This window comes from Dreissena polymorpha, unplaced genomic scaffold (genome assembly GCF_020536995.1).
Source record: "Dreissena polymorpha isolate Duluth1 unplaced genomic scaffold, UMN_Dpol_1.0 chrUn004, whole genome shotgun sequence".
Taxonomy (NCBI): Eukaryota; Metazoa; Mollusca; class Bivalvia; order Myida; family Dreissenidae; genus Dreissena; species Dreissena polymorpha.
The window spans coordinates 64,617-76,592 of NW_026273318.1; the positions used below are offsets into that span (position 1 = coordinate 64,617).

General features: G+C 34.5%; 1 long non-coding RNA gene across 1 annotated transcript; it reads right to left on the bottom strand.

Moving 5' to 3' along the window:
- Nucleotides 1-10,256: 10,256 nt before the first annotated feature.
- On the bottom strand, nucleotides 10,257-10,933 carry LOC127863278 (uncharacterized). Its single transcript, XR_008041011.1, has 3 exons — nucleotides 10,830-10,933; nucleotides 10,488-10,564; nucleotides 10,257-10,314 (listed from the first exon to the last, which is right to left on the bottom strand). It is a non-coding gene; the product is annotated as an uncharacterized LOC127863278 (long non-coding RNA).
- Between the last annotated feature and the right edge of the window lie 1,043 nt (nucleotides 10,934-11,976).

An 11,976-nucleotide genomic window follows, 5' to 3' on the forward strand; every position in this document is an offset into this window, starting at 1 on the left:
AATATTGCATTGTTACTGACTGCATATAGCCTTGTGTACATACTCTGTCATTACATCTACATCTACTTCTACATCGGTACGTTGACCAGTCAAACTTGACAATTACTCAACGGGTAGTGGCGCTTAATACAAGGGTAAAGAGATCGATAGAAAGATAGATGATATAAAAATAAAAGATGTGATACTAATTAAGTACAATATAATAGAATATATTCAGTGAATATAAGGTTAGGAGAGATAATATAGATAATGTACACGATACTACATATTTAAATTAGGAATAATAAGGATAGATACATAGTAGAAGGAAGGATAAAGAGAGATAATCCCAGCTGGTCGTATGTGAAACCCCTTTTTATAAGTGCAGCGTCGCTAGCTCCCTCTTGAAGGATACCAAAGAGGGGGCCTCAGCTACTGTAGCTGGTAGTCTGTTCCACACTGGGATGGTTCTGGGGAAGAAGCTGAACTTAAAGACATCTGATGATGTTGAGTAGTGGTTGTAGGTCAAATTATGCATATTCCGACGTGTTCGCGCTGGTGCTTCTGATTACGGACGCAGTGACGTTGACATCTGTGTAAAGTACGCTCTGCATAGTAATATTCACAACTTTTGTGATAAACAATGGATTAAAGTAATACTACATTTTATAATGGTTGTTTATTCTAACATGATAGGCATAATCTTCAATCACTGTCCCAAACAGACAAATAACAAAACGTTGGAAATCTTATCAATGCAAAACAAAAGTCACGAAGGACAATACTGCATGAATTGGACACTATTGCAAATTATTCGTGAGACCATGAATATGCAAGACGCAAACATAACGTTCGCATTATATTTGTTTTTATCGGCTTACAAATTTATATTTGTCACACTGGCGCTTAGCTATTAATCTCATATGCTTATTGGTGCTACATACTTTACGGGGAAGAGCTGTTTAGGTTATTTTTATGCGGATTTTTTAAGCCTATCATAAAGATATGTAAATAAATAAAACAATAAAATTTTATTTGTTTAAGATTAATTTATCAAAAACAAAGTATTCTCAGGAGTAAGGCAGTTTAAATGGCAACACATACTAATGTTTTCAAAGAATTTAAAATAAAGTTTGAGGGTTGTTCTCCTTTTTTTTTTACAAAATATCAAAAGTTTGCATTTAAGGAATAAATTGAATTCAAACCAATTAAGGCAATTAGAGAATATAAAGTAGCGACGGGGGAAAATTGATTATAAATTTTGCTAAATTACAAATTTGTGTAACTTAACTTTTTTCTGCTTACTGCAGCGGTGAGACATCATTGCTTTCGTCTAACCTCTATAATCCAGAACCGTAACACATGCCAATTTTCGACAAAATGTGCATACGTTAAGTTATAGTCCGCGGATATGTTAACATGTGTTTGATTAAGCTAGTACATATGCAAGAAATTCTTTAAGTTAAAAAATAAGATGAATTCCTATTAGAAGAGGAAATTAAGAGTTTTATATTTACGTATGCCAGATGTTTTACCTAATCATTCAGCGCCCTATCAAAATAAAACTCCTGCATATGTTAAATTGAAAATTAAGCGTATTTAATTAATGAATATACACTTTACCGCACAATGCTTCCCGGCATGAAAGCAAATATATTGAATGTATTACATACCCTTCATGTGCTGCGCAAAAGCACACGCGTAACACCTTAGGACAACATGCTTTTTGACTACATTTGAAAATGTTATAGCTAATGTAATAAAAATGTGTTTTCTTGTAGTATGAATCTTCAGCCTAAGGAATTAACAAATGACTTAAACTATTGCTATTGGAATAAACTGATTAAACAAAAAAACTGATTTGTCAAATTATTTTTCAATGTGCGAACCGAGTATTGTAGAAGTACAATAGACTCTTTTGCCATTGAACTATTTAATATTTTACTTTATTGAACAAATCATTGAGAAAACCACAACCCCAGCCATTTACACAATAAGCAAGAAATTATAATATATAATAAGCTTAATGCCACTGTTAAAAAGTACACTGTCTTACCCCAAGTCATCATCACACACCACAATGGTCTCTTAACTGAGTGTGCGTTCCTGCTTGTGTTATGCGTTTTATTAACTACGTGTACTTTTATTTATTTGAATCCATTAAAAGACACAAATCATTAAACATGTAATGGCTTGTGAACTATCAGTATAAACATCAATACTATATACAACATGTTTAATAACTGTAAATTGTTAATTTCACTTCTCATTTTTAAGTGTGCACTTCTGATATTTGTATTGCTGTAGCCGCGTTTTGCCTACGGACATATATACATATATTTCACAAAACAAAGTTACATTCCACTAATGTTTGATTATAAAAATTCAACTGTTTTGTCGACCAATGTCACTATATTTTCCATATTTAATTTTTAAAACTTTTCATAGATTCATAATCGCTCCTTTGCGAGTATTATTTAATTTATTAATTCTCTTACAACGAAATTAACTGACGTGTCCAAATATTTTACCATCTTTTCTCAAATTAAAATCATTAATTTCATACTAAAACATATTCAATATGTCAAATCCAATGTTTTAAGTATTTACAGGACGCTTCTTAGTATGCCAAAATGAAACTTTTTAATGATACTAAGTAACAGTTGTCCGCTTATTAAATACACATTCCATTATCGACAAATAATGCGTCTTAAATTTTTTATAAACCGTTTAAAGGTAACTTAGGACTTCTTCTCGCCAACTAATTAACAATAAAATTTTCACTGCCTAACATTAACAAATATGTGTTTCTTTATGTACTCACGGCATCCTATTCACTTACGTTTCCAAAATACGCCCTTATTTAAACAACATTAATTTGAAGCAACTCAAATAATCAACGACTGCATGCGTTTGTGTTAGATACATGTATTGTACACTTCTAAAGCTTTTTCAAATATAATCAATCGTCATTTACTTCATTTATATCCTTTCTTTCTTCTCTCGTATGGCGGCTCATTATCTCTTGTCTCTTTTCGATAATATCATACTCATGGTGGCTCATCTCATTCCCTACATATCATCCCCAGTGGAGTAACATGAAACTAAAAAAAGTCAAGCCAGCTTGAGTATCCCGAAATTTAACTTCAGATTTTTAACACTTTTTATGATCGCCATTCACTGGCATCAAAATCACCGGTCTGCCTTCTCTATATATCTACAAAACATGCCCATATCAAGTTTCAGACTAATTCCAGGCGATCCTGATTCATACCAAGTAAAGTCCAACTGCAAAACACTCTGTTTGCCAAGCGATTGATTTATAAATGCTTGCTAACGAACTCACTGGTTGTTCTTCCTATCCTGATGCTATCATGCGATGTTCATCCGAATCCAGGACATCTCTCGGACATCGTCAATCTCCTTCATCACTTCATCTATCGTTTCCGACATTGACCTAAAACATTAAAATGTTCAGAGTCTACTTCAAAAGCTGGATATTCTTTATACTGAATTAAACGAATTCGACATTCTTGCCTTCACTGAAACGTGGATTAATGATGATATTCCGAGTACAGAACTTCTTATAAACTCTTTCAAAGCTCCGGAACGCAATGGGGCATGGGGATTGACACAGATAGACATGGGGGTGTAGCGGTATATATTAAAGAAAACCTTTTTCATAGGCGGCTACATGATTTAGAAATAATCGGTGTTGAATGTATTTGGATTGAAATTACTGTCTCGAACCGGCCTCTGCTGTCTGGAGCATTTTATAGACCCCCAAATACTACACCCAACAACTTTCCGCTCTCACAGACTCAATAAACATAGCTTTCGATACTGGTACTCAATACGTTATTATAACTTGCAATTTTAACCTGAATGCCAATGTCACGACATCAGCATATAAGCTTAAGTCCATATGTGATCAGTTCTCAATTGACACAAGTAATTTCTGAAAACACGCACTTTGCAGAATCTTCGGCAAGCTCAATTGATCTAGTATTAACATCAAACCCAAACAACATTCTTTCTAGTGGTGTTGCTGACCCATTTCTAACCAAAACGACAAGATATCATTGTCCTGTTTATGCTCTATAAAAACTTCATACAAATCGACAACGTACTTACTCAAGACACGTCTGGCTCTTTGACAAGCGCGATTTTCCTAAACTGCGTCATGATATTTCAAATTTTGATTGGGACTCATTACAAAACGAAAATATTGACATCTATGCAAAAAACATAACTGACAACATAATTAAATTATCCAGTAAATGTATACCCAACAGAGATGTCCTCATTCGTAATAATGACCCACCTTGGCTAGACAATAATATACGGCGTTATATTCGGAAAAGAAAACGCGCTTATCGTAAAACAAAAAACATTAACACACCATTTTTGTGGCAAAAGTTATGAACTATTAGAAACAAAACGACACAAGTTATAAAATCCTCGAAAGGAAACTATTTTAACAAACTTAATACCGAAACATTAAAATCAAGCAGCAAAAGTTCCAAAAATTGGTGGGCCACATTAAAATTCTTTATTAAATCCACAGGGAACTACGAAATACCACCAATCCAATATGGCAACAAAATAGTTGATGATGCTTTTGACAAAGCAAATATTTTAAACAATATTTTTACATCCCAGTCAAGTATTGATCACTGCCAAATACCCACATTACCGAAAGTCACAACCAGAACCCAATTAAGCCTCAGTCAACTTATTCTTGAACCATATGAAGTAGAACTAGTTCTAAAGGGATTGCCTCTAGGGAAAGCTGCTGGTCCTGATGGACTTAATAATCGATTGCTCCGTGAATTGTTCTTAGAATTGTCTGGTCCTCTGAGTACGCTCTTCAACTATTCCCTTCGCACGAGATCCTTCCCGTCAATCTGGAAAGACGCCAATGTTTGTCCAACTTTTAAATCCGGCGACCCGAGTCTTGCAAATAACTACCGTCCAATATTATTACTAAATACAATTGGAAAAGCATTTGAAATAATAGTTTTCAAGCATACGTTCAATTACTTTCATGACTACAATATCCAAACGCCGTTCCAATTGGTGTTTTTTCCTGGCGATTCCACAACAAACCAATTAACGTATCTTTATAATATGTTTGCCAAAGCTGTTGATTCGGGGAAAGAAGTCAGAGTAGTATTTTGCGACATATCAAAAGCTTTTGATAGAGTGTGACATGACGGCCTAATTTTTAAATTAAACGAAATTGGAATATCTAACATTATGCTTACTTGGTTTAAATCGTATCTTTTCAACCGTAGACAACGAGTTGTCCTACCAGGCTCCTGTTCTCAGTGGAGTGTCGTATCTGCCGGTGTCAACCAGTGCTCTATACTAGGTCCCTTGTTATTCTTTACCTACATGAATGACATTGTTAATGACACATGTACAAACATTTGATTATTTGCTGATGATACTTCACTTTCAATCATTGTCGAAAGTCGAACTCATGCCGCTAACACTCTGAACGATGATCTCCAAAAAAAATCCGTTTGGGCGTCTAAATGGTTAGTAAATTTAAATCCGAACAAAACAGAATCTTTGCTTATATCTAGATGCACACACGACCATGCGCACCCTACACTACTTTTGAATAACACTCCAATTAAAGAGGTTTCTTCTCACAAACACAAAATTTAAATTGGTCAACCAATATTAATTATATAAAAGAAAAGTGTTGGAAACGAAAAAACGTAATGAGAAAACTCAAATTTAAACTAGATTTTACATCTAGTTTATTCGCCCAATTCTCGAAAACGGTGACATCCTATTCGACAATTGCACACAGGCCGAAAAATATGAGCTCGAAAATATTCAACACGAAGCATCAAGAATTGCTACTGGCACAACGAAACTAGTATCTATTGAAATACTTCAATCAGAAATCGGTTGGGAATCTTTAGAATCTAGGCGAAATAAACACACACTCATTATGTCAAGAGATTCCAGCCGCCATTCAATATCCATGCCCTTCTCTCTGCCACTCTTCTTCTCCATAAATACATGGCCTTTTATTACCTCAAAATCAATACTATTGTTCTGTTTATGTTTCCTTTTTTCTCCCCTCAGTTTCTATTTCTTTTCCATGTAAAACTGCTTATGTTTCTTTTCATCAATGTTAGTGGACTTGTATATACGTTGCATTTTGTATTTTGCTTTTTGGACTTGTATATAATTTTTTTTTGTATTTTATATTGTCAATTTACTACGACGTCATGACATAATGTCATGAGTAAATATAGTATTTATCGGGAGAGGGCTCCAATAAGGTTCGCCTTTCAACCAAATCCTATGTCAATGTCATGTAACTTGTGAATATATTACTATATCGTAATAAATAAGTATAAACCAATTTCAGGAGGCATGCAGCCAGTTTTGCTCAGAAGCAACGGGCGTGTGAAGCTTAGCGCTTGACAGAACATCTTGTAAAACGTAAAACAAAATTTAGTCTAATCAGGTCGTTTTATCAGTCAATTTCCGATGCATACTTAGCAATTTGATTTTTAAAAACTGCAGTTTGCTTCGAAAATGACTGAGTACGAGAAGCAATTTAATTTTAAATCATAATTTAAAAAAAAACACACAGAGAGAACCATTTGAATAATCAAGTATAATAAAGAGTAAAAGCTTTTGCTTGTGCAAAACAACAATTTCAGTTTGAACAAAACTTACTTTATTCTGCTTAAGAGTGTGTCATTTTGAAAGCTGATTACAGTTCGTGATATTTTGTTTTGTTTCATTTTGCATGGTATTCTTTAAGGCTATTTCGAGTGGCATAACCGTGGAAGCTCACATTCAATTTTAATATTACTGCACAAGGTAAGTTACAGATCATTTTACTAGCTCGGCCGTTTTCTGAGAAAACCTGAGGTATTGTCATAGCCAGCTCGTCGTCCGCCGTCCGGCGTCCACCGTGCTAAAACCTTAACAATGGCTCTAAAATCTAAGTGCTTCCACCTACAACATTCAAACTTCATATGTAGCTGCACCTTGATGAGTTCTGCACGCCATGTACATTTTTGGGTCACTAGGTAAAGGGTCAAGGTCACTGTGACCTCTAATATTCTTCTGACAAGCTTTCATTTATTCAAAACTGCACCCGCAGCCGAGCGTTCGCACCCGCTATGCGGTGGTCTTGTATAAATTAAAGACTACTATTTTGAACGTTTCAGCAAAATTATTAAACACGTATTGTAGTATCAGTAGAATATTTGGTAAATGTCTAATGTCTTTGGGTATTTGAACTTATTCGACTCGTCTCCGTACGCTTGTAAACACGGCTCGCCTCGCCTCGCATCGTAAACTTATCTTTAAATCGGAGGATAAAAGAAAAACAGACACTCTACATTTATTGTATGCTTTCCGGTGATGTAAAAAGATATATCAGTGAATTAAAACTGATAATTCACTGTTTTAAACAGTGAAAATTATCGATAATTTTCAGTGTTACTCTGAAATGATATCATTTTTATGACGAAATGACGTCATTAATCCAGCGAAATTCTCCAGTTAAACTCTTTTACATAGAGGATATTTGCTGGATTCGGTGGATTATCGATTTTAATTCACGAGTATTATAGAAAATAATATTTTTACGAGTGGCGCAGCCACGAGTAAAAATATATATTTTATATGATCACGAGTGAATTAAAATCGATAATCCACCGAACCCAACACATTTTCTTTTTATTTTATGCTTTTTTTTCACAGTTTATATACATTGTTATAGAGTTTAACTAAAGAATTTCGCTGGGAAAATGACCTCATTTCGTCAAATAATGACGTCATTTAATATAAACAGTGAAAATTATCGTTAATTTTCACTGATAATTTTCATTGTTTGAAACAGTGAAATTATTATTTTTTAAGTTTTAATTCACTGATATTTCTCTATAAACAACTAGAAAGCATAAAATAAAATGCAAATAAAGGGTGAAAAAGGCATAAAATAAAAAAATGTGTTGGATTCGGTGGAATATCGATTCTTTTTCACTCGTGATCATAGACAATACATGTATATATGTTCACTCGTGGCTGCGCCACTCGTGAAAATATTATTTTCTATGATCACTCGTGAATTAAAATCGATATTCCACCGAAACCAACAAATATCCTGTATATCACTGTTTGGCGATTACAGTGACGTCATACATCTTTTCGCATTGCCCCCCCCCCCCCCCCCCAAAAAAAAAAGAGAGAGTTAGATTGAAACACGTCTGGTCATTTCTGACACGCTCAGTTTGATAACCACATCCTTCATTTTGAACACGCTTTATATTCTTTAAACAGCTTTTATATATTATCAAAACATGTCGTAGGGCTTTTGTTGTCAAAACACAATATATATAATCAACCATTATTTTATTCTCGTTCAATATGTCTCATTGCACAACTTGTGTCGAGTGCGATTTCCCTCACATATTAGGCGTTCCTTCTGCTCGGTAGCCTGAAAGAAACATCTTATGATTCGAAACCTTTAGATCTAATTGAAATGAGTTTTTGAACTACCTCCGGGAAAACAATATGTTATCAGCGTTTTTTCTTCTTTTTATTGGAATGGATAGGCCTGAAATGTTTTAATACAGTTTTAATACAGTTGAATAAATTGCGTCACGCTTCCAAATCAAAACGCATAATAATAGTTGGGAGCCTTAATGGTATGTAGACACCAGAAACTCCTGACGCCCGACGCTACCTCCATGCCGGTATGATATGTTTGATTTATATTTCATTTTTATGTCAACAAAATCACCAATGCAATTCGTTCATGTTCGTCGGGCATTCGGTTGCATGTCAAACAAATTTGGCAAAATACCTATAAAATTGACAGTTTGCTTGCCAACATTATATGACCCAATGAAAATATGTTTACAGAATATAAGTATATAAAAAATAAAGTATAAACGCCGGCATAAATGCAAGCCAGATATTAGTAGACTTGCTTTATTTTGATTTACACAAATTTCAGTATTTTATTAGTTTGTTCATAAAGTAGCACATAAAATCACAAATGCAAAACAGTTCGACCTTGATGGGACTCGAACTCTCAATCTTCGGTTCCGGAGGCCGACGCCTTATCCGTTAGGCCACAAGGCCAGTTTTGATGTAAATAGGCACACACGTTACATAAACAATTATTTGCTTACAGAATTAAAGAGTTTGATAAGTAACGTTGCTTTCTTCTGTGAAGAAAATTACATGCACACAAACAGACAGACAATCATACCCTCTCATCAAGCTTATAATCTATTTCAAAATCCATCTTCACATATCAAAGTTTTGTCTGATACGGCAATATTCAACTTTTACAATTTTGGTTCTGTGAGCTGTGATTTGAAATGCACCCCAGATGTTTAATGCGAGTATTCCACTCATCAAGGTAAACATTTTATTTTAAAATCCATTAATATATTGCAAAATTATGGCTGAGTCAGACATTTACGGACGGACGGCTGGACGAAAGCACGCACGGGCGGACTCCGCGACTTCTATATGCCGCCATTTAGGGGAATTAAAATCATTTTCATCATACCTTTTTCAGATTCGTAGAATATTAGCAAACATGTTCTTTAAAGAACAACACGTTCTATTTTGTTGTACACATATTCAACGTCAGAGCACTTTCCAAATCTTCGCACGCGTTATTTAAAATACAGCAAATGTACACATATGAAAGCAGCGACGCATGTGAAACAGGTTGCAGGTCTGATCGAGTTAGAACGCAGCCACAGTTCAGCGTTCAATATATCGCACATGTCAGTATCACACTTGTGTTGACACACAGGATACACACCAGTCTGTTCGCAGCAGTTGCTTCCCGTGCAGATATTGTCCGGTTGCCGACACGTACGGAATACGGATCGAACCTGGGACCTTTCTGTTATATCAAATATCAATTCACAATATTCTGATTATGGGCATATTTACAGATAATAAAATATTAGGTGAATAATAAGAAAATTCTCGTTAAGTATAGATAATCGATCAGGGTAATTCACAATTAAGCGATCGAGATATAAAATTATCATTGCAGATTTAGGGGAGTAGATCTATATCTCGTCCTTTGGGCTGCCTTCTTTCAATATGTATGTCTTAATTTGACTCAGATGTCAGATGTTTCATATAAAGGTGTTACACAAATACGTTTACCCTCGTTAAATACGGCGGTTGTTACACACATGTGAGGTTTCGAGCATGATACAATTGGAGGCGACGTGGGAAGTGTTGCGTTCACACAATAGTAACCCACACTCGGGTCTCCTGACAACGTGTATGAACACGTAAAGCAGTTAAATGAACCTGAAATAAATACAAACACTATAACTCAGCACACGATCCCCTGTTATAGATTTACAAATTAGCATTACTAGAAGTAGTAGCTACTCATTAGTCACAACCGTACTAACACCTTCAGGATAAATAAAACATGCTGTGACATAATTCAGTATGAATAATTACATAAATGTACATACCTGACAACGGCAAGAACAGCCAGAGTGTTAAACCGGCAAGATAACAGCGGCTTCGAAACATCCTGGAAAAAGTGGACCTTCAAAACAGAATCCTATCAGCAACACTTCGCAAAGAAATGACATATAATATCACATTAGATATCTTTATTACATCACTTGTTATCTGCGCGACATTTATAATCTTCCTGGTTGAAACAGGTCGACTGCAGTCGAATGCTTTTCAACAATAAATAATAAACATGACACGTATGATAGTTGATAATAGGTTGCTAAATAAGTTGATGTATAGCTGCATATACGTAATACAAACAATCCAGAGAACTTTAATATCAAGGTTGTTACATGCATATAATATACTCGTTATCTTTCAACAATGTATAGTATACTTGGTCGCATATGTTATTACATAACAACTTCGTGTAACTTAATATAAATGTTTATCATTTGATGTCATGTACATAATTTATCTTCGACAGATTAGTACAATCTGTCAATATTTTAACAATCACTGCGGAAATAGTAGTGACAGTTGGTGTAGTACTAGTAGTAGTAGTAGTAGTAGTAGTAGTAGTAGTAGTAGTAGTAGTAGAAGTAGTAGTAGTAGTAGTAGTAGTAGTAATAATAATAATAATAATAATAATAATAATAATAATAATAATAATAATTATTATTATTATTATTATTATTAGTAGTAGTAGTAGTAGTAGTAGTAGTAGTAGTAGTAGTAGTAGTAGGTGTAGTAGTAGTAGTAGTAGTAGGTGTAGTAGTAGTAGTAGCAGCAGCAGCAGCAGCAGTAGTAGTAGTAGAAGTAGTAGGAGAAGGAGTAGTAATAGTAGGAGAAGGAGTAGTTGTTGTTGTTATTGTTGTTGTTGTAGTAGTAGTAGTAGTAGTAGTAATAGTAGTAGTAGTAGTAGTAGTAGTAGTAGTAGTAGTAGTAGTAGTAGTAGTAGTAGTAGTAGTAGTAGTAGTAGTAGTAGTAGTAGTAATAGTAGTAGTAGTAGCAGCAGTAGTAGTAGATGTAGTAGTAGTAGTAGTACTAGTAGTAGTAGTAGTAGTTGTAGTAGTAGACTAGTAGTAGTAGTAGTAGTAGTAGTAGTAGTAGTAGTAGTAGTAGTAGTAGTAGTAGTAGTAGTAGTAGTAGTAGTAGTAGTAGTAGTAGTAGTCTTTGTAGTTGTAGTAGTAGTAGTAGTAGTAGTAGTAGTAGTAGTAGTAGTAGTAGTAGTAGTAGTAGTAGTAGTAGTAGTAGTAGTAGTAGTAGTATCATCATCAGAAGGAGCACCAGAAACAACAACAGTAGAAATTGTTGTAAAAGTAGCAACATGTATATTATCCGCAACAGCACTACAAAAACTGAAGCAGTCGTGGAATTATAGTAGAAATGGTTAAAGTAGTAGTAACATAAATATATAACAGAAACCTGTTAATGCATGCAAAATGATATATTGTAAGCTCCGCCCATAACGTTTATTGTTTCAGTTCGCCAGAGGTA